General features: G+C 37.1%; 1 protein-coding gene and 1 long non-coding RNA gene across 7 annotated transcripts in view; one reads left to right on the top strand and one right to left on the bottom strand.

Annotated features, from left to right (window-relative positions):
* The window catches only part of LOC306659702, a 112115-nt gene that overhangs the window by 43352 nt on the left and 44140 nt on the right, over positions 1-24623 (top strand). The window lies entirely within an intron of this gene.
* Positions 1-24623, bottom strand: part of SPART (spartin) — a 65491-nt gene that overhangs the window by 37599 nt on the left and 3269 nt on the right. The window contains exon 1 of one of the 4 annotated variants that reach the window (XM_079137385.1): positions 867-1049. The exons of 1 other annotated variant lie outside the window; for it this stretch is intronic. The gene's annotated coding sequence lies outside the window, so the exon portion shown is untranslated. Of the gene's footprint in view, positions 1-609; positions 836-866; positions 1050-24623 lie in introns of those variants that run through there. 2 more of the 4 variants (XM_079137384.1, XM_079137387.1) reach the window with 2 other exon arrangements.

Below are 24623 nucleotides of genomic sequence, written 5' to 3'. Positions count from 1 at the left end.
AGCGGGGCAGGGGCCAAGCCTACGGTAACGCAATAATGCCTGGTCATTACGGTGCGCGTTCCAAGAGAAACTTTCCAGACACAATTAGTCCGAGGTCCTCCGCGGTGCCCGATCCCCAGCAAACACCGACAGAAAGTGTTGGAGAGTAAAATCCCACGGTACGCATTCCCCTACAAGTGCTGTTGATTGTGGAGTTCTGGCAAAAGAAACGCTTCCGACCCTGGGGAAGCCGTTAACGCTGAGGGAGGGAGGTCACAGCGAGGGGCGGAGGTGGGCAGCACAACAGCCAACTGATACTCCGGGAGGACCGCGACCTGGGAGTGGCGGGGGCGGGAGAAGCTCGCCAGCCCCACCGCAAGAGAGGCCGGCAGGGAGGCCGACGGGGAGTCACTCAGAACTTCTGCAGCCTCTCCCCCCAGGAATGGCTGCCTTCAACAAAAGTTCGTCGAGACCCGGACACCGGGCCCGGCCTCCTAGGCCCTCCTGCCCGCCCTCCTACACCTGCCCGCCAGGCCGAGCCCACCCGACCCCCGGCGCCCGGCGGCCCGCCAGGCAGCGCGGGGTGCGCGCGGGGTGCGCGCGGGGGCGACTGGTTCGCCGCCGCCCCACCTGTGCCTTCCAGACCTCGGGCGCTAGGGTGCGGCCCGAAGAGCTTCCCAAGCAGCTTGGCCGCCGTAGCCCCGGACCCGCTCCGCACGCCGCGATCCAGAGGTTGCCCGTGCCCGCGCGCGTCGGCGGCTCACAAAGCGTTCCAGGCCGCGCGCGCCACGTCACGCGCCGCCGCCTCGCCTCCACGTGACGCCCACGCGGACATCTTTCCCACGGACTCGTCACCAGCCCGCCCAGACTAGGTGCTGCGCTCTAACCTTTTAAATGGCGTATGGGAGGACGTCAGTCGGCTTTGAACCCAGGAACCGCCGTAACGCCTTAGCGGGAGGAAGGGAGCGAGGGCAGGAAGCCCGGGAGAACCTCGTGAATTGGCCACTCAACACGACCCCCGAACCAGGGTCTCCGCGGCCACGTCGACCGCCCCTGCGCCTGCGCAATCTCTACTACCCGCGCGAAAGTGAGACCTCTAGAGACACTGGGAAAGAGACGTGGGTCGTGACAGCTTGTGGCCGCTGGAGGGAGCCCGGGGCGCTGTGCACCTGGGAACAAAGGCTGATCAGCAACTTCTGAGCCCAGCCTTTGTAACTAGCTACCCGGAGCACGGTCTGCCCGCCTAAGAGTCTCAATAGGGTGTGTGTGTGTCCTAAAATATTTGTACCAATATCGTAGAAAAATTTCTGATGATAATCCAGTACCACTGGGGTTATAGAGTGCTGAAAGGGAAAAATCAAAGTAAACATGCTTTACTGCTCTTCAAAAGTTCTTTAAAGTTAGTAAAAAGCTATAGATGGCAGATCAATCTTTTTGAATAAGCAAATAGACTTTAAGAAGTCTATTTGTAGTTCCCTACAAAAAAAGTTGGGGATCATTTGGTAGTGCCCTCAAATCTCAGAAAGATAGCAGCTATCTTCAAAGAGAAAACCCTAATATGGTGGTGTACATCAGCACAGAGTTTTGAAATGATTTGCTTTAATAACCAACCCCAAAGGAACTCTGAAACAAACCTTATACCTTCTGCCACAATTTTAGATTGACCATCAAAATGTTTATCACACTTAAATAGCTGAAAAGGATGACATTTTAAAATAAAAGTCACATAACTTTTAAATGTAGTTAATGGGATCTAAATACCAATTTAAAATTCACATCAAGTTTTAACACAACATGCACACGATTTTATTAGGAGAAAATTTTACTTCATTCCTTGAACTCATACTTCATTCCACATTGTGAAATTTTATCTCAATGTAATATTTCTTTTTTCTTGGAAATCTTTCGTTGATCACCTACTATACTTCTCTGCATAAAAATAAGTCTAATTGTAGTTTTTATATTTCCTTTGGCCATAAAGATTAGTGATTAAAATGAAAATTTCTATACATGAGGTCACTATATATGGAAAACCCAGAAGAATTTACTACAAAAGTACTAGAACTAATAAATGGGTTAGTTCATTAAGGTTGTAAGATGAACATACATAAATCAATAATATTTATATGCACAGGTCATAAGAATTCCATTCACAAGCTGGGCAGGGTGGCCCACACCTGTAATCCCAGTGGCTTGGGAGGCTAAGGCAGGAAGATCACAAATTCAAAAACAGCCTCAGCAATCTAGTGAGACTCTGTCTCAAAATAAAAATTTAGAAGGGCTGGGGATGTGGCTTAGTGGTTAATCGCCCATGGGTTCAATCCCTGAATCCCTGGTACCAAAAAATAAAACTAAAAATAAAGAATCTCACTCACAATACATTAGGAAGAATAAAGCACATTGAAATAGTTTTAGCAATATAAGTGAAAGATCTATACTCTGAATACAATACAATATGGCTGAAAGAATTTAAATGAAAAGATACTCCATGCTCATGAATTGAAAGATTAAATATTGAGATAGTAATACTCCTCAAATATATATTCAGATTCAACATAATCCCTGTAAAAATTCTAGAAGAGTTGGGCAGAAATTGGTCAGCTAATCCTAAAATTCATAAAATCATGGGAAATGCAAGTGATCTAGAATAGCAACACAATCTTGAAAGAGAAAAACAAATTGGAAGACTTACATTTTCCAGTTTCAAAGCAATATAAAACTGCAGTAATAAAGTCGGTGTGGTGCTAGCATAAGTTAAGACAAATGGAATACAATTGATCAGTATAATAGAATTGAGTGCCCCAAATTATGTCCTTGCATTTATAGCCAACTAAGTTTTAACAAAGGTGACAAGAATATCCAATGGGGAAAATCTTTTAAACAAATGGAACAATCAGATAATTAAGCAAATCAGATATTTATGCAAACAGGTGAGTTTGCACACCTGTCTCATGCCATACATAAAAATAGATCATAGACCTAAATGTAAGAACTAAAACTATAAAACTCTTAAAAGAAAATATAACTTCCTAGCTTATGAGATAAACTTCATGAACATGTTAAGCCATGCTTTCTTAGATATGACCTCTCCAAAGCCTAAGTGATAAAAGAAAAAGAGATAAATTGGACTTCATCAGATTATACTTTTGCTCTTGAAAAAGATAATATCAGGAAATGGAAAACCCACAGTTTATGAGAAAAATACTTGCAAATCTATTTTTGATTTGTATATATCAACAACATTTACAACCCAATAATTTTAAAAAGTAACAACTGAAAATGAGGAAAGGATTTGAATATTTCTTCAAAGAAGATATATAACTGACCAAAAAGCACATGAGAAGATGGCATTATTAGTCTTCAGGGAAAAGCAAATTAAAACCATTGTGAGATAATTTCTTGCCCATGAGAATGACTATAATAATAAGAAGATAGTAACACGTTTGGAAAGAAGTGGAGAAACTGGAACCCTCTTCCATTGCTGCTAGGAATGTAAAATGATGCAATCATTTTTTGGAAAATGATTTGACTTTTTCTTTAAAAAAAAAAAGTTCTGTCTAGAACTACCATATAACCTAGTAATTCATTCTTAGATGGAATTTTGAGAGCAAGTTTTCAATTTTCTTGATTCAAAGATTGAGTGATACTATTAAAAAACAACTTCTGCTCCTACTTTATTTAGGTAGACTGAATTTTTTAGCTTACATTGTTAAAAATTTTGAATGGAATTAATTCTGACTCCAGATCATTCTCAAAATAGAAATGTATAATACAATAATACAAATACTTGTACACAAATGTTCAAAGAAGCATTATTTAATGTAGACCAAAAGTGAAAATAGCCCATATATTCATCAACTGATGGGTTTTTTTAAATGCAGTTTATCCATTCAACTGAATATTGTTCAGCCACAAAAATGAATAAAGTATTGATATATGATAAACATAGATAAACCTTAAAATCATTGTGCTCAGTGAAAGAAATCAGACATGAAAGAATATATATATATTGTATGAGTCTTTTTTGTATGATTTTTTTAAGAAAGGCAAATTTAAAGAGATAAAGTAGCTCAGTTTCTAAGGGCTAGGGTTGTTAATGGTAAATGACTGTAAATGGGCAGAAGGTTTTAGGATAGAACTGGTAGGTTGTAATGATAAATATCTACCTCAGTAAATATAAACAATTTATTGAATTGAATACTCAAATTGAGTTAAATTTATAATATGTTAATTATAACTAAAGCAGTTTTAAAGATGTATCCTATATTGAATAATTGTTATTTGTGTCACATGTGTTCTAAATTTGGGTAAATACTTTTTGAATAAGTATTGGAGATAGATCTTGATGAGGTGACAGACTTTTTCAATTAGTTCATATGTTTGTGGATAGTATCATTTATTTTTAGAATGAGATGGGATTCAGTATCAATTCTATTTTGATTTTAGTATTTATAAACGTAAGATCGAAGAAACTATTCAGACAAAAAACAATACAGGGCTTCCTCAATCCCAATAATTCTTAAATTTGGCCTTTTCATGATATCCCATAGTTCTTGTAGATTCTGTTCATGATTTCTTACCATCTTCTCTGTTTGTTCAACTTTGTTTTCAAGGTTAAATATTTTGTCTTCAGTGTCTGAGGTTCTGTCTTCCAGGTCATAAGTGAATTCAGTAAAGTAGCAGGTTACAAGATCAATGCTCATAAATCCAATGCATTTTTTTACATAAGTGATGAATCTTCAGAAAGAGAAATTAAGAAAACTACCCCATTCACATTAGCCTCAAAAAAAATAAAATACTTGGTAATCAATCTCACAAAAGAGATGAAAGACCTCTACAATGAGAACTACAGAACACTAAAGAAAGAAATTAAAGAAACCCTTAGAAGATGGAAAGATCTCCCATGTTCTTGGATAGGAAGAATTAATATTGTCAAAATGGCCATACTACCTAAAGTGCTATACAAATTCAATGCAATTCCAATTAAAATCCCAATGGTATACCTTACAGAAATAGAGCAAGCAATTATGAAATTCATCTGGAAGAATAAGAAACCCAGAATAGCTAAAGCAATCCTTAGCAGGAAGAGTGAAACAGGGGGTATTGCAATACCAGATCTTCAACTCTACTACAAAGCAATAGTAACAAAATGGCATGGTATTGGTACCAAAATAGAAAGGTAGATCAATGGTACAGAATAGAGGACACGGACACAAACCCAAATAAATACAATTTTCTCATACTAGACAAAGGGGCCAAAAATATGCAATGGAGAAAAGATAGCCTCTTCAACAAATGGTGCTGGGAGAATTGGAAATCCATATGCAACAGAATGAAACTAAACCCATATCTCTCACCATGCACGAAACTAAACTCAAAATGGATTAAGGACCTCAGAATCAGACCAGAGACCCTGCAGATTATAGAAGAAAAAGTAGGTCCAGATCTTCAACATGTTGGCTTAGGACCAGACTTCCTTAACAGGACTCCCATAGCACAAGAAATAAAAGCAAGAATTAATAACTGGGATAGATTCAAACTAAAAAGCTTTCTCTCAGCAAAGGAAACTATCAGCAATGCGAAGAAAGAGCCTACAGAGTGGGAGACTATCTTTGCCAATCATACTTCAGATAGAGCACTAATCTCCAGAATCTATAAAGAACTCAAAAAACTCTACACCAAGAATACAAATAATCCAATCAACAAATGGGAAATGAATAGACACTTCACAGAAGATCTACGAGCAATCAACAAACATATGGAAAAATGTTCAACATCTCTAGTAATAAGAGAAATGCAAATCAAAACCACCCTAAGATTCCATCTCACCCCAATTAGAATGGCGATTATCAAGAATACAAGCAACAACAGGTGTTGGCGAGGATGTGGGGAGAAAGGTACACTCATACATTGCTGGTGGGGCTGCAAATTAGTGCAGCCACTCTGGAAAGCAGTGTGGAGATTCCTTAGAAAACTTGGAATGGAACCACCATTTGACCCAGCTATCCCACTCCTTGGCCTATACCCAAAGGACTTAAAATCAGCATACTACAGAGACACAGCCACATCAATGTTCATAGCTGCTCAATTCACAATAGCCAGACTGTGGAACCAACCTAGATGCCCTTCAATTGATGAGTGGATAAAGAAACTGTGGCATATATATACAATGGAATATTACTCAGCCATAAAGAACGATAAAATTATGGCATTTGCAGGCAAATGGATGAAATTGGAGAATATCATGCTAAGTGAGATAAGCCAATCTCAAAAAGCCAAAGGACGAATGATATCGCTAATAAGTGGATGATGACACACAATGGGGGGAGGGAAGGGTTAGTGTTAGGGTTAGAGTTAGGGTTAGGGAGGGGGGCAAGAATGGAGGAAGGAAGGACTGTATAGAGGGAAAAGAGGGGTGGGAGGGGTGGGGGGAAGGGAAAAAATAACAGAATGAATCAAACAACATTACTCTATGTAAATTTATGATTACACAAATGGTATGCCTCTATGCCATGTACAAACCGAGAAACAACATGTATCCCATTTGTTTACAATAAAAAATAAATAAATAAAATAAAAGGGACCAAAAAACAAAAAAACAATAGAGGGGACAGAATTTTATAATAGCATTGTAACTCAAATCTTTGAAGTACTTCCCAATTATGCCTCGAATCACTTCATGATATATCATTCAAAAAATTTTTTAATCCACTACATCCTTCTTCCACTTAAGTCATAAAATTGGAAATCACCTCACTGCAAAAATATCTGGTATCAAGTGATTATAGTTATTTACATCTTCAATTTCTAGGAAGTACACAAAAAAAACTTTATAATATCTTTAACAAACATTGACAATTTGGGGTGCCTGGTGCCCCAATATTCTCAGTGGGGCCATGCTCATAGCTGTACCTCCAGCCCACTGGTGGTGCTCAGGCAGAAGAAGGGAACCCCAGCCTTTGGCCACACTCATTCAGAACTTGGCTTCAGCAATAGGTAACCCAGGGAGAAGGAGAAAGGCTGGTGCCCACCTTCTCTCAGGGAGAAAGCCCTCCAACTGCAAGCTGCGGGAGAGGGATCACTTTGGTTTTGACTGTGCCAGTTGAGTGGAGATTCAGCCTCCCTGAGCTGGAAAGGAAGTCAGGAGCAGGTCTTGATTCATATATTCAGACTCTTGCTGTTCTTATGGAGTTTTAAATTTTTTTAAAAAATTAAATGTATTTTTATTTGTTGTATGCCCTTAGTGCCATTTCCAGAAATTTTTTTTAAAAAATCTTTTTAAAATAATACTTAACAGTTTCTCTGGGTAATGGTTCACATAGTTCTCACTCCTTTAAACAAGGAGAGAAAATCTTCAAAAACTAAAATTTAATGCCTTAAGAAAAATGTACAACAAACCTAAAATCATGTTAAAATTTCATCTGTGGGTTTTATCTGGTATAACTTGATTAATTTAGTAGCCTTGGAAAAAAATACTTTCATTATGCTCAAACTGATCAGCATAATATGTTACCTGGTTAAACACTGAGGTTCCAATTTTCACAGATTCCTTTCAAGGCAACCCTTGAGATGTGTTCACATGTTTCCATAAAAAGAAAAAGATTTTCCCACAGTAGTTAAAGCCACTGACTATTTGACTTCCCTTCTTGTCCTTGATGTTGTACTATGAATGGCTATGGGTTTACTAGGGCCTTGGATAAGGAGAAGATAGATTGAAAGAACAATTAATTTTTGTTTTGTGAGATATTTATGTTCAAGGTAGCTTCCATGTATGGTTAAGCTAACCATGGTGGTATAGCACTGACTTTTAGGAATATTCTTGCTACTGACTGTGGGCTTACCTGACCCTACCATAAAGACATTAGCCAAGGATCATATTGATTTTTTTATTGCCTCATACAGTTTGAGTATCCCTTCTCTGAACTATTTCAAATTTTATTTACTTTTGGATTTTGGAATATTTGCATATAATGAGGTATCATGGGGACGAGACCCCACTCTAATAAGAAATTCATTCAAATTTTAGATTTGTCTTATACTCATAGCAGGAAGGCAATTTTATGACTATTTAGTGCATCTGTGCTTTGACTGAGACCTATCACATGAAGTCCGGTGAATTTTGTACTTGTGATGTCATGGCACTAAAAATTCTCCAATTTTGGAGCATTTCAGTTTCCAGATTAGGGATGCTCAACCTGTTCAGTACCTAGCACTGGAAATGTGAGTGGAGGAAAAGCAAGGTTTGAGGTGTATGGGGTCAGAAATTAATCTGTAGAAAATTCTTCCAGTCATAAAGCTTAGTAAAATAAAAGCAAAGTCTTTGGTTTTCCATCAATGCCTGGTCAAAATCTACATTGGTGGTCCTTCCAAATGTGACAATTCTACATTATCAATATTAAATTGTAAAATTAACTTTCCTAAATTATATAAAAATGCTAATCTTGATAAACCATACTATAGAAAAAGATGAATTTTGCTTTTCTGTGACACCAAAATTCTTCTTATAGAAACTGCATTGCTTTAGAAAAATACCTTGGTAAGCCATGCAGATTTAAGATGAGCCTCCAAGACGCAGGCAAATGAGAGACAAATGAAAATTATTTCCAGCACTCCATATTCCATATGAAGAAACAAAGAATGTTATTAAAAGGAAAATCTTTAGACCAACTAAATTTAGCAGAGTTTCTTTGAGCAAAACAAAGCAGAATCACAAATTGGACAGCTCCCACAACTAGAGTATTATCATAAAAATTTAGTCAACAATGTCCTCTGACAGCATTTATAGAAAAACAGAAGTGAGATGTAGAACTTAATTAGCTACAGCTTAGCTGACCATCCATTGGTTACAGCTTAACTAGTTGTTTGCAGTCTAATTAGTTAATTGGCTACAGGGGCTTCTGCAACCAACTGAAGCTATTACTGTGATTAAACTCTATTTATGTGGTCATGGGGTCTAGAGCATATGCTCAATCCAAATCCATGTCCCCCCCCATTAATTTTATTTAACAGTATAGAGCCAAAAAAAAAAAAAAAAAAGTAGGAAAAAAGGTATTATGAGATTTTTTTCAATCACCTAAATAAGTAAGACTTATGTTTTTTCCCTGGATTTTGTGGTGTCTGTGGTATGTCAGCTTTTTAAAATTTGTAACTTTGAATTCACTTTTCCCCTCTAATTTTGTGTTCTCAGAATAAAACAACAACTAATTCTGTGTTCTTTTCATTTGTCTCTTATTTGCTGTGTCTTGGAGGCTCATCTTAACTCTAAGTGGCTTGCCAAGGGATTTTCCTAAATACCAAATTAAGTGTGTGGTGTGTACTAAACATACAACTTGGATCTGCTTATGCAGAAATGGTGCTTGAGATTGGCAGAAAATAACAGCTCATATTTGAAAATCTGTGAAAAGTAATTTTTAACATTCAATACATCTTACTGAGATAAAAACAAAGTCTCAGATTTTTGAATCAGACCAACAAGAATTAGCACTTTTACCTAGTCACAGGGGAAATAAGATGTCTGAAACTGCCAACCCATCTCCCCTCTGCCTCCTTAGAACACACTGTGACCTATGACCTAGCACATGAGGTTTCTAGATGAGGTATGCCAGCTAGCCCTTATACAGCACAGCTATTTCAGTCATGACCTCTCTCCATTTTATATTTATGTAAGTGTGCATCTGACACTGACATTTTTCTAGTGGGCTTTTGCATGTTTCTCCATAAATATCAATTCTGTGTACTGTAAGCCATGTGGACAGTCCAAGTGTACCCAGCTAAAAGTATTTCATAGACAAGGATTTTCCATTATTTTTCCATTTGTATATATGTTGTTCCAGTTAGCATGTTTGCAAAATTTGACTTGATCATTTCCACTTGGGTATTCCAGACTAAGAATTATTGGTTATGGACCAGCTGGTGAATACTTAACTTTTGTTCTCACCAGTTTCTTCTAAAAAGTAATGCCTTTGTGCCAAAAATACTGGTTATGTGCCTGAAGTCCCAGCTACTTGAGAGGCAGAGGCAAAAGGATCACTTTAGTGCAGAAATTCTAGGCTAGCCTGGACAATATAGTCAGACCCTGTCTCAGACACAAATAAGCTTTCTTTAATAATAATGAAGAATTCAAAGAGGTAGGTGAAGTTTTCAAATAAAAAATACCATTATTCAAACACTCCCTGTACTCCACAATATTTCTGATTTAGTAACATCCCAACAAAATATTCCTCTTTTCTTAGGTCTCTTCTGAAACATGATGTCTAGACGGAGAATGACGATAGTTCTAAGATTGGTGTATGGTGGTTTGGAAGAGGCTTACCCCAACAGAATTTTGATTTATTCTTTTATTTGACACTATTGAGGGTTTTATATCCTGGACAATGCACCAAAGTAAGATTTAGGAAGGTAGCATTTCTTGGGAAAAATGAGAGAAATTTTAATATGAAAGAGGTAGATAAGGAGTAGAAAAAGAGATGCTAGGAAGTATCCCATAAAACTTTAAGGATGTAGGTATTATCTTAACACTTCTGTAGTCTTGTAGATTTTTTGTATACCTTCAACAGTATTCATAACCCAGATAAAGATATTGTTATGAATCATGTGTCTGTAGCTGAATACCTAAGACCCCTGATTCTGGAATCCACGTGCCTGGATTCAAATCTACCTTCATCTCACAGTTGCAAATACTTAATCACTTTGAAACTGTTTTCTCATTTGTAAGATAAGGATATGATAATAGGATCAACTTCTTAAGTTGTTATCTGAATTAACCAAAATAACTCATCTAAAGTTGGCACTCAATAAATATTCATATTGATATATAGATAGAGAGAATTTATTTTGTACTCTACCACTGAGCTACACCCCCAACTCTTTTTATTTGCAGACAGGTAAGCTGCCAAGGCTGGCTTTGAACTTGCAATCCTCCTGCCTCAGCCTCCTGGTTGCTGGAATTATAAGCATGAATCACCGTACCCACCGTAATGACATTTGATATTCTCTCTTTGCTAAAATTCTTTAACGATCAGCAAAGAGTGATTTTGTTCTAAGCAGATCCAAGTAATTTTCTCCACCTAATTCTGTCTTCAATAAATTGATGGAGTCATTTTTCCTTAATTAGAAATTTACTTCCCAGTACAGAAAAGAGTAAATATATTATTTTAATTTTCCCACCGTGCCACTAACAAAAACAATAATATATGACATTATTTTGATTACATTATTTGAGTATCCTTAGAAGGAAAGCCTACCTATTAGTGGACTTTAGGAGTGATATATGCCTATTTAGGTGTTTAAGTATGTGACATCCATTATAATTACACTTCATGTATGATTATGCAAAAAAAGTTTGTACACAAGCCTGCATTTTTGATGAATTTTCTAAAAGTCTCATCATAAATTATACTATATTCAATTTCATTCAGGTTATCTAGTTACTTTTATCCACATGCTGAAAAAATATTTTTTCTCTTCATTTATTATATGATATTGTCAACAGATATTAGAAAACACATTAAATGACATTTAATTATGCATGCCATTAAAATAAGAAATGTCTGAATTAGCCATGAATTGAGCTAGGTGTCAGGGCATCCATCTCATAAACTGTTCTAGGTTATCAGGTTATCATGGTGCAATCACCTAATTGCTCAGAGCTCATGTTGAAATCCACAGATGACTCATAGTGAAATACAACTCCTAGTGAGCACATTATTTTGAGGGCTAATATGATAATAATGTTCCAAGAGTTCTACATGAGGTTAAGTCATCAATCTATGATTTCATTGCATTTTTTTCTTCCTTTAAATCCTTTGTTATATGATAAGCATGAATTTGACAAAAGATCAATGACTGTGATATTCTTAGTAGAGTATAATTTCCCCCTTGCAGACCAAATACAGTGGTTGATAGACAAATGCAGCATTAAAAAAACTGAATCCTTAGTACAAAAGAGTAATCTTTTACTTACAGAATTGGAGATACACATGTAGGTTTTGAAGGTTCCATATTTCCACAAAAAGTGTTCAGTTTTTAGCAAGTACAGCCACTTTTTAAAAAAATCTCCTGGTTAAAGTATTAGAAACAATTCATGTGATATTTCTTATAATCTGGATTTGGTTTTGCTCTAGTCAGAGTATAATTTTTATGTTATAAAGAAGCTAATGGATTATTCAGTAAACTACCTTATTTTTTATTTACATCAGGATGGTGGGGTGGAATTCAACACCAGACATGAAATTCTTCTTTTTGTAACTGCGTGGCTTTAGGAAAATACCTTAGTAAGTCATCTAGAGTTAAGATGAGTCTCCAAGGCTCAAATAGGAGAGAAATGAATGAAAAAATACAGCATTTTGTAATATTGTCACTACATTATAAATGAGCAGAGATTTGCACTGGTGTGCAAATGGAGTAGAGAATAAGGAGCAGAGAGGAGAGAGAAGCTAAACAACATGATGGATTGAAAAAGGACTCAGAAGGACCGAGTTTTGAATGTCATATTTGAGGTTGTTTATGCTATCATGATGTAAGAAGCCTATATTTCCAATTGCAAAAAAAAAAAAAAAAAAAGATTGTTTCTATTTTGTTTTGTTTTAGCTATAAATATAAAAAAGAGACTCAGTATCCATTTTGTTGACATGGTACAGAAGAAGATAAATATGTACAGAGCAAGACAAAGAATGATGATGAAAGAATCCATGAACTGAACCAATTAGTAAAAACAAATGCTCAGAACCCAGAGGTACCCTTGGGACTATAAGCCTGTTGGGAACTCTTGGATTATTTTAAAGAGGGTTTTGTATTTTCTACTAGAGGTGGGGAATCGAGGCTTAAAGCAAATGCAATGCCCTCTGACAAAGGCCAATAACATACCTGAAGTTTGAACAACTCCGGTTTATTAGTCGTTGAAGCAAGGGAGAACACACAGCAGTGGAGCTCTGAGACAACTCAATGAGAGGGTGCTGAGAAGGACTCAGGACTTGGCCTTGTGTTAGTTGATTTTGGGGATGGGTATATGGAGGTAGGACTTTGCTCTAAGTTGGGTGCTGTCAGGAAGTAGAGATAATTCTACCACTGAGGCTCTTAATAAATCTTATCTAGAAGGAGAGAGGACTAGAACCACACTAAACCTGTAGTCAGTTAAGAAGTCAGGATAGCAGGATGTTTGGCTGTTTTAGTACATCATACAACATTTATGCTCCCTGTTCAGACACCACTTCAGAGTGGTTGTGTTTTTTCTTAATCCTTCATAGTCACAGAGGGGCACATGTTGTGCATGTTCTATGAAGCTATTACGTTCAACAGGATAACCCCAAAGGCTAGCTATAAATAATAGGCCAGCTCCTGGAAATACCAAGACCTACTCAATGGTAAGAGATTTGCTCTCAGATGTCACAGGGTATTTTTTCCTTTCTCACAGATTTTATCTAGATTTTATGATGTGGAGTGAATTTAGATGATATCTGGGTTACATAGTTTCAGCAGGTTGAGGGGCTGTTGATTATAGTCTATTCCTCCCCTTTGAACCATGACATTAAATGAGAAACTGAACTGTGTCATTCATGTTGTAATTGGCCAATTAGTTGACTAATGACATCTATTTGATATCCTCTGAAGGTAGAAAACTGTAGCGAAAGAAGTATAAAGGAGGTTTTTATCATAAGATGCTGACCATGATCATACCTGCCTTAAAACAGTAATCTTTCTGTGTAGGTCAAGGTTAACAACTCAGCAGACCTTGACTGCTCAGACCCTGCTCAGCTCATGAGAAGCCTATCTCCAGGACTGGCCCTGGGCCAGCTCCTGGAAAATGAGCTCTGACCCTTGGAATATTCTGTCTGATTAGAGTGCTTTTGCCTTATGCCTGAGGCCTTTGGCCATGCAGTACCAATTTGATCAGATAATTTATGCTAACAAGGTAATCTATGGAGGACACCTGTTTTGCTCTCAGGTTCTGGAGTCTGAGTTGCTTCATCAGTCATAAAACAGTGCAGGCCCACATGACTGATCCCCAGTAAAAACCCTGGACATCAAGACCCAGGTGACCTTGCCTGGTACAAATCATTGCTAGAAAAGCTCATTACATTGTGAAACTCCTCTGGGAAAGGATTTCTTGGGTTTGTGTTGGATTCCCGGTACTTTGCCCCACACACCATTTCTTGCTGCTAATGTTAATTTGTATTCTTTTGCTGTAATGAACTGTAACTGTGAGTATAATACTTTTTCTAGTGAATCACCCAGCCAGAGTGTGGTCTGCAAGGCCCCTGGCTCACTCCCCACTGTGTGTGTGTCCACTTTATGACCAATTCTAGTTAATGTGAATTTACTTCTTTACATCTTCTTTTGTTCATAAAATACATTTAATAACTGAAGTAGAAACTGGAGCTAAGGATAGAAAATGGAGGGAAAGAGGACAAAGTTAAAGAAACCATATTTCCAATAAACAATCTTGGGAGAGAAATTAAGATATAGAACTATATCCATTCAGTCATTCAAATGATATTTATTAAGCACCTGCTGTGCATCAAGTGCTTGCTCTATAATGGAATTAAAATGGCCTTCAGAACAGAGCTGGGTATGTGGGTTCCCAACACATGCTTTGTATGAAGTTATTATCATGGCAGAGTGAACTCCACACAATTCTGAGGGCCAGAGAAAAAATGAGGGAGACATCTGACAGCTCTTTTCTGTGTAAGCATCTACCTTAGCCTGCCTCTGAGACCTCAGTGGGCCTGGAAGTTGACAGCTATCTCTAACCAAAACAACACAGAGGCTTAGAATGTTTGAACAACACAGAGAACAACAATCCAACCTGTCTCCTCCTATGTGGTTACTTGCCACAAAACAAGTTAATGAATATCTCATAAACCCAGTTTTCTCTTTATTATTAAAAGTTTATTGAAACAAATTTATTTTTGTTGTAAACAAAGGAGATATATAGAAGTAAATCCACATAGACTAGAATTGTCCATAACGGGGACACACACCAGTTGGGAAGTGAGTTGGGGGCCTTCCAGACTACACTTAGGCTCAGTGATTCACTCAGAAGACTCACAGGACTTAAAAAACTGTTATATTCATGGTTATGGTTTATTAGAGCAAAATAAGGAGTCAAACCCTGAGACGTTTCTAGTAAGCAAGGAAAGTTAACCTTGGACAGCAGATATTGTTTAATAAATTCAGATGTGTGAAATATTTTAGAATATGCTTTGTTTTATTTTGGGTTATGTAAAAATCCAGAAGTATCTTTTTTGTAAATATTTTTTAAGTTGTTCATGGATCTTTTATTTTATATGTAGTGCTGAGAATTGAGCTCAGGGCCTTAGTGCATGCCAGGCAAGTGCCCTACCACTGAGCCACAACTCCAGTCCCCAGAAGTATCTTTAAAGACTTGGTTTTAATCATTATTCCTCAAAAATATCTTCTACATAAATTTTTCATGTCTGAAGGTGTAGAAAAGCAATTGTTCTTTTCCTAACAAGGGTTGAGCGTTCCAGGTTGTATTAGCTTAATATTGCCATAGCAAATAGTCATGATAATCAACTTATAAAGAGAAAAGGTTTATGTTGGCTCAGTTTTAGAGATTTCAGTCCATGATCTAGTATACCTATTGCTTTTAGGTCTCTGGTGGGAGTGATGCATGAGAGTGGTGGAGCAAACCACTTACTGAATGGCCAACAAGTGAACAAGGGAAAAAGGAACTAGAATCCCACTGTTCCCTTCAAGGACATGTCCCCAATGACTTGAAACCCTTCCACTGGACTCTACCTTCCAATGACTTCACCACTCCCAGTAGCATCTAGCTGAAGACCAATCCTGAAACAAATGAGTCTTAGGGGACATTCCAACTTTAAGCTCTAACACAGGTTCTCAGAGTTGTTTATGCTCTGGGGAGTGGGGGATTTGAATCACCACAATCCTCCTTGGTAGGGGGCAGAATGTAGACAATTCTGCTCTTACCCCTTTGAATATGTAATAGTTTTGTTCTTGGACTGTCCATGGACCTTATCTGGGACCTGCTTCCTGAGCAGATAGGTACGTGAATGGAACTTTTGCTATGCAATTTCCTTTCAGTGATGGACATCACCACCATGAGACCTGCTGGGAGCAAAAATTATATCTGACAAGTGAGTCTTCTTTGCTGGTACGGAGGTGAATTGGTGAAAACTGAGTAGTTTTTTTCAGAATAATGTGCAGGGGTGGCCAACTTGGAGAAAGGCCCTAAGACCCTGGGGAAGGTCCTGCTGAGACAAAGGAGTCAAAGGAAATGGCCCACTCTGTATGTGTGGTTTTGCAGTGAGTCATATCCACAGAACTTCTGCTTAAACACTGCTCGCTCTTTCTTTCTTTCTTTCTTTCTTTCTTTCTTTCTTTCTTTCTTTCTTTCTTTCTTTCTTTCTTTCTTTCTTTCTTTCTTTCTTTCTTTCTTTCTTGTTATAAATAGAAGGAACCTATAAGTGGATTGTGAAAGAACCTCTTGGTAAAACAGTAAAGTGGTTACATTTTCTGCATTATTAGAATAGGGGTATATTTATGTAGTCTATGTGTTTTTGTAAAAGCTTTCCAAGTTCTGTTATTTGGGATTACAAGAACAAAGAGAAAGCTGGATGTGGTGGCACAACCCTGAAATCCCAGCAGCTTCGGAGGTTGAGGCAGGAGGATCACAAGTTCAAAGCCAGTCTCAACAACTTAGGAGGCCCTGTCTCAAAATAAAACAACAACTAAGAGAAGGGAATATGCTTACTGTTGGTTGGCTGTAACACCAGTCAAGCACTACCTCCTTCTCTTTCTTGTGTTGATCTCTTACTGGGGAGGCCAAGAAAAAATATATGTGAAGAAGTGAAGAATTGCTGATAAAATCTACTGAACACAATGAATTTATTATGGACATTCTTGATTATCTGGGGGGCCAAGGTGGTGATGATAGGGGGTGGATTCTTATTCCAGAACATCTAATGCTTTTCTAGCAATATGAAAACAGTTTGAATGGAAAGATCCAGATTCAGAAACAGATAGTCCATTGCCAGGACTATCTGTTCTTGGGGCTGATCCATCTAAACCTGATTTCCCAAATAAAATGTGAGCGAAGATGACCAGAAACCCAATACTCAACAAGTACATCAGCTCAAGGAGTTCATAAAGATACTTTTCTTACAAAAAAGAAAACCTGCTATTTTACAAGCCTTGGTTAAAAAAAAAAAAACTTCAAGGGTTGCTTCTTTACAGTTAGTCTTCAAACAATTATTCCCAGAAATTCTTTGTTAATAAATAATATTCCTAAACAGTCTGCATTTCTTAGTCTTTTTTTGCATTTTTGAGTTTCTAATTGCTGATGTTTTTTAAAAAAATAAAATTCTAGCCAGGTGCAGTGGTCCATACATATAATCCCAACTATTCAGGAGGCTGAGGGAAGAGATCACCAGATTGAGACTAGCCTGGGCAATTAAGGGAGGTCCTGTCTCAAACATAAATAAAATAAAATGAGATGAAGATGTAGCTCACCCCTAGATTCAATCCACAGTACCACACACACACATACACGCACACACACACACACACACACACACACAAAACCTAAAAAGTTATTTTTCCTAGAGCAATACAAATTTTAAAAACATTCATCTCTTTAACACTGCTACAAAAGACTTATTGCCATGAAGGTGAGAAGTCAAAGTTGCATTTACATTTTTTTCTCAATAGCTTCATTTGGTTTGAATAATTGGTATTGCTCTTACCAACAAAAAGAATATATCAACTATTTCAGAATGTTAAATTTAAGATAGAAGTAGGTATTGAGAATTCCCATTTCTTTATTTAAATTTAAATTTATTTTTAACTGATACATTACACAGTGCCCCAGAATTTTTATCATTTTATGTGTCATACAGGTGTATGCTGTGTGATGTGTAAATCTCATTAAATATATCTATCTTCTCAAACATTTATCTCTTTATAGTGCTTGTTTTTTTTTAAAAGAGCCGGTTTTTCCAACCAAGATTTTTCCTTAGTTTAATTTGTATGCAGACAATTTCCTGAGGTGTACCAGTGATGCATAACTGAACATCATTGAACTCTATTTATTGCAAGGCTTGATTATAACAGCAGGGTGCTTCTTATGCAGTCCTAAAGAGATAGATTTTAAAATGCTAACAAAATTCAGTTTTAAACAGTCCATGGAAAAAATATATATATTATACCTACTCTACCAAGTCTATAAATTACTCCATCAAAATAAGTTAAGAACATTGGGAATGTAAGATGAAAATAGCTGAACCCTTTTAGATGAAAATAATTTTCATTAAATTTTCTAAAAAATAAAATTGATGCAATAGTAATAAATATCACTTTTCCAAACCAAGTGGAAAAACCTCAGTTTCACTTCAACATTTTATTTCACACTCCATTTTCATGAACCAATAAGGTGGCTATCAGATGAAATGAAATGAAAGCTCAGAAAGTCCCAAACCCCACAGCAAGAACCTAACAAAGCAAGATTCCCAAAAACTATTTTTAGAACTTTATTTTGTTGAAGTTAATATTGCATTGAATACTGTTTGCTCAGCACGAACAGTTTTCATATATTATCTTCAAATTCTCTCAAAACAATACAGAGTGGGGTTTATTGGCATTAAATAGAATGGTCAAGGTCTTGTGGTTAGTAAGAGTCATAATTTAAACTGGAGTCTTTGAATTTCAACCTGAGCATGATTTTTATATCACAATGTCTTATTTTTGGTTATCCCAGCAGGTAATATATTGTAGAAAATCTTGAAACATCTTAGTAAAGAGATTTTGCCAAGACAGAGGTGGCCTCTTCAAGTTACCCTAACAGTAGGTAAGTACTTAACATTATGGACTATCAGACAGACTATATTTGAATCCTGGCAGGATTGACTACTACCTATATGAACTTAGGCTAGTCACTTACAAAGTTTCAGTTCCCAACTTTGTATAATTGGAATAGCAACAAATTTTTCTTAGACACTTGAATTTAGGATTAAATAAGATAATGTATGCAAAGCTCTGAACCCCCATGGGAGGTAGCAGATCACTGATCCTAGAGTCAAATGCCTGAGTTAAAATTCTGTTTGCCATTGGCTGTGTATGTGACCTTGGGCAAGTTTACTGTATCTAGCTGTGCCAGTGGTTTCTCACTGGTAAAAACTGTAACTAAGTCCTTCATAAAATTTTTTTTTTATAAGTTACTTACAATAGTGCTTAGAACATTATATAGACTGTTGTTAAATTTTAAGATACTCTTTGAATGTTAGTAAATGCTAAATAAAGTGACAATTTTACCTATCAGTGAGCAAATTAAAATGATTTTCCCTAGAACTTAAAATTTTAATTTTTGATTTTTTTCTTTAGGGAAGCATAAAATTAATTCAACAGCCCCAGAATGGCATGCCTTATCCACCCCAGTAGGTTTGTTGGAGTTGGGGAGGAGGGAGAGGACATGGCATGAAAGGTGTTAAGAGGGTCTTTTAGATTTGTGTGACAAAGCAACTGAGGGTGTCACTAGGTATTGCCTGAGATGATAAAAAGAAGGATTAGACATATGAGAATAGAGGAATAAAGAGAACCCACATTTTTTTTTTCACAGTCTCCCAGGTACCAAAGCACTGTGCAGGCACATGGAATACATAGTACCTCATTTTACTCTCAGATTCAACCACCCTATGGGTTTTACTCTCTTGCCAAATAAGTTTATTGCACAAATGGGGTAAGAATCATAAGAATCCTTTTTCTCCTGCCTCCTCACCCTGCCAAGTTCTGAATCTTTCATGTCAATGGTTAGACTCTATTATGTGTTAATATAGTGATGACTTTAAATGCAAAATGACTCTTTCCTTTTCTTGGTGTTCCTTTGATAACTCCATAGATGGAGAACGTTTTGAGATTCCACACAGGCTTTCACAGTTCTATAATAACCTAGAAATCTGCAATGGTCAGGCAACTCTGCCTGGAAATGTCATGAGAGTTTTTGTATTTTTCTAATACTCACATTAGGCACAGACACACTATCATAGAGTTAAAATTCACAGTGCAACAATTGCATGTATCAACCATAGCAAAGTTGTCTAAATCTGTTTCAACATTAAAGTTTAACTAGTTTAACTTGTTCTTGTTGGCAGAAAACCAAAATACACGTTTTTACCCCAGTCTTCTCAATGATGCATACCTGTTGTATTACCTCAAACTTTTGGAAACAAAACACATTAAAGTGAGCTGAACCTCAACTGGTCAAAAAAATGTATGTCTCTTTAAGGGCGATATTTCTGAACTTTCTACCAAAAACCGAGTTCTGAATCACAGAACCCGTAAAGTTCTTAAACTGCCAGAAGGAACTGTGGTTCATTAAAAAAAAAAAAAAAATAACTGTAATACAAATATTAGGTGGAATCACATTGTCACCAGAAAGGGGTCCACGGAGGTCTCCTGGAAGGGAGAGGATGTCCACTCAGTCCTGGAAGGTTCTCTACTTACTCCACCGAAAGGGATTTTAGAATTTCTCAAAAGAGACACAAAGATTTGTTTAAGAAATTAAAGAGATTTATTAGGAAAGCAAGCAATAGAGCAAGATTCCTGCTAAAAGGGACTTGAAGGAGTGCAGGTGCTCAAGAATGAGGAATGCTTTTGGGGTCTTGGGTTCTTTTTGTAAAGGAATCTTTGTAAATAGCCAACGTGAGAAGTGTGCGTGTGTGGTATGGGGTTGGAGTATCAGCCTGGTGAGCTCCATTCTCTTAATCATGGAGCCCAGGGTGGGTCACAGTCTGGTCTTCTCAGCATATAGGTTGATGTCACTCAGTCAATAGATGTTTGGAATATACTTACATCATAAATCTCGAACAATATTTTCCCTTATGTTTAATTAGTTTAAAGAAAATACATCATGTAAACTAGCGAAATAGGCATGAATCACCAAAACTCATGATATTTTAAGTTTCAAGGACTTTTAAGAATTTAGACCTGGAGGAAAACAGGTTTGGTAGTAAAGGTGAGGGTGCTCATGGAACTTCTTAGAAGTAAAGTTACCATTTCTTTTATCCTACCTCAATGTGAGTGTAAGTATGAGCATTTTCATATGGTTCCACCTAATATATCATAAAGAGAGTAGTTCATAAATCTCAGGGATCATTAACTACCATGATTATTTTAAAATATCTTGAATCCTTCACAAAGCTCCTTTTCATTTGATGAAAAGCTGAATTTATTTTTATTTTTATTGTTTGGTACTAGGGATTGAAATGAGGGACACTCTACCATTGAATTACCTCCCTCCATCCCTTTTTACTTCATTTTTTATGCTGAGACAGGTTTGTGCTAAGTTGCTGAGTTTGCCCTCAGACTTTCGATCCTCCTCAGTCACTGGGATCATAGGTGTCCACCACCATGTCCTGAAACTTTCTAAACTTTACTAAATATTTATCACTCTTATTTACTTTTAAAATCATATAACAACATTCTTAGAGTAAGCAATTGTTATGGTTTAGAAATGAGGTGTCCCCTACAAGCTCATGTGTTAGCCAATGCAAGAATTTCAGAGGTGAAATGATTGGGTTCTGAGAGCCTTAACGGATTAACAAAGTAGTAATTGTAGGCAGGTAAGATGGGGCTAGATGAAGTAGGGCATTGGGGACATTGCTTTGGGATTTATATTTTGCCTCTAGTGAGTGGAGCTCTCTCTGCTTCCTGGTGGCCATATTCTGAGTTGCTTTCCTCTGCCATGACCTTCTGCCAAAATGTTTTGCATCACCTCAGGTCCAGAACTATGGAGTCAACAGTCCATGATCTGAGACTTCTAAAACTGTGAACCCCAAGTAAACATTCCCTCTTCTGTTGTTCTGTCAGGTCTTTTGGTCATAGTGACAAAAAAGCTAATTAAAACAGAAAGCTATACTGATTACCCAGAGATATTCACAATTGATATTTTTGCTCTTCGATTTTAAGATCAATTCTTGATATTGTGATATCTATAATAAAACTATCTTGTATAATGCTTCAAGATTCACAGCATGCTTTGTAAATATTACCTTGTACAACCCATTTTAGACAGGCATTATTTTCACTCGAGCCTCACTGGATATATGGCAAACATTGCCCATGTGTTATAAAAGAAGAATCAGAGATTCAGAGAAGTGACCTGTTTTGAAGGGGGATGGGTAAATGCAGATCTCATGAGTCAAAACCAAGAGCAATAAATTCACTACATTTCTGTTAGACAACCTAACTAGCAGTGAATTATTGAAAAAAAAAATACATTCCAGAATTACATTCTGAAAGGCACATTAACTATGCCTGAGGGTCTGCAAGAATAGGATAAATCCAAAGATTATTAATGATATTTTTTTCCTGAAGGCAATAAGAACCCAAAATACCTTTAGTTGATTTAATTTTCCCTCTATTACTTTTTCTATGGAAGTATTTTAATGAAAGTAACTTCTCTTTCCTAGTGTCTGAGAATAAGTCATGTCATGTTAAATAGGTCTCTCTCTCTCTCTCTCTCTCTCGCTCTCCTCTCTCTATTTCTCTCTCTCTCTCTTTCATCCCCAGTGCCACACAGAAAGCTGAGTTGCTACCTCCTGGCTCTCCCCTTTCTTTTCTGAATTTTCTCACCAAGTCTTCTCTGTCTCTGCTTCATTTTCTCTCCATCCCTCATATAGATTTAGGGTTTTTATTGACTGAGACATATTGTAGCATGAATGTCCCAGTTGTTTCAGTTTGTGAAGTTGGTCACATTCTTTTGAAATTATTCTGAAATTAGATCATTGCTTGAGATAGTCATAAAAAACATCAACTCACACTATCTTACTCTAAATCATCAGGCAGCTGAGAGGCAGCCCTGTCTCAGCATGTCTAAATGGGCATGTCCCAGTGCATCAGCTATGATTGTGCTGCTGCCTGTTTTTTATTTTGATATAAAGACTATAAGAGGATGCAAAAATAATAATTTTGTATACCCTTCACCCAGATTTCCTCAAAGATAACATCCCACCTAACCATAGGACATTATTAAAACCAGGAAATCTGCCTTGATACAGAACTACTAACTAAACCATGGACCTTATTTGGATTTTTCCAGTTTTCACACACACTTGTCTTTTCTTTTGAGGGAGAGACATATGTTCTCTGACATTTAATGAGTATGTAGACTCGTGTAATCACCAACACAATCTACCTTATTATTAAGTTGTTCTTCCCTAGGACTCAATCCTGAACCCTATTCAGTGTTCATTCTTCATGTTCCCCTTGGACCTTCTCATCCCTAATGACTATTCTTTGTGCTTGGATAACTTCTAGATGTCTAACCTCACCCCTCTCTTGGGATTTATGTCTAACCACTTCAGGATACCCACTAAATGTTTTATATGTACCTTAAAATTCCATATATTCAAAACTGAACTTGTATTCCTTTATTTTTAAACTACATATTCTGTATTTGTGGGCCTAACACCGTATGGCCCAAGCCAGGTCACTCAGGGCTCAACCTGGGTGCACACAGCCCCCCGTTTCACCTCCACATAATAAAAACAGCCAACACACCTAGAGCAGGTAGTATTGACCTATACATTCATCGCAAGTCATATTTTATCTCAATCATCCCTCTCTACACATTGTCAGAAATGTAACCTGTTTAAAGAAAAAGAACAAAAACTTATATCAAACTTAGTATTTATAGAAGTAAATACTTGGGCTGGTACAAGGGAGGAGTCCTGAAAATTGATCTTCATTAACCTCACAATGTGTCTACCATATAGACAGATGATGTTCGTAGTTCTGTTTTACAGGGAGACAACTGAGGCACAGAAAGGCAGTGAGGGTAACTCATCCAAGGTCCTGCCACATGAGAGCCCTCGTTACCTCCTGCTGATGCTTCAATAGAGGTCTCTCATATGATGGCCCTGTCATTATCCAGCTTTCTTTCATCCATTCTCACCCTAATCCAAGAAGCATCTGGACATGGGATCAGAAGCTGTCAATGGCTCCCATTACTTTTAGGATAAAAGCCAAACTTTTTTTTTTTTTTTCAACTTCCTGGCTGTCCTCTCTAGCACTTGATGCTGTGTGATGCTGAATTGCCAGTGACTCCCATCAACACTCCCTGTGTCCAACCACTTTCCATATACCCTGCCACAGACAGGAATGCTCTGCTCTTATGCCCTCTAAACTAAATGCTATTTTTCACTTTCCACAGTAACAATATAGTATTGGTTAATTTTGCCTTATAAAAGCAAAACATAAAGAAGAAAATATATACAATACAAAAATTTTTAAAAGCACAAAGAATAAAGTAAAACTCACCGAATCTGCAACCCCATTGTCTAGGGAGAGCCATTAGGAACTCGATGCATACACTTACCACTTGTCCTACTGTCAGTACGTGTGTGTGTGTGTGTGTTTTGTAATCTAGTTTATAAAATTGGGATATATTAAAGTTATTATTTTTCATTTTTATCAATGGTTAGACTCCCCCAACCCAGAAATTTTTTATTTTATTTTAGTGCCAACCTTTTTAATCCTTTGGAAAGTCAAGCATCTCTACATATATTTCTTCTCCCATGATCTGCCCATTGTTATCTACCCTTTTCTCTATTGAGCATATATGAGGGATATTGATCATACATGTTTCAATATTTTATTTCTACAAATAA

The sequence above is a fragment of the Sciurus vulgaris genome (assembly GCF_902686455.1).
Source record: "Sciurus vulgaris genome assembly, chromosome: 4".
Classification (NCBI taxonomy): Eukaryota; Metazoa; Chordata; class Mammalia; order Rodentia; family Sciuridae; genus Sciurus; species Sciurus vulgaris.
The sequence above is the reverse complement of the archived record's forward strand: the minus strand, read 5'-3'. Positions and strand labels throughout refer to the sequence as shown.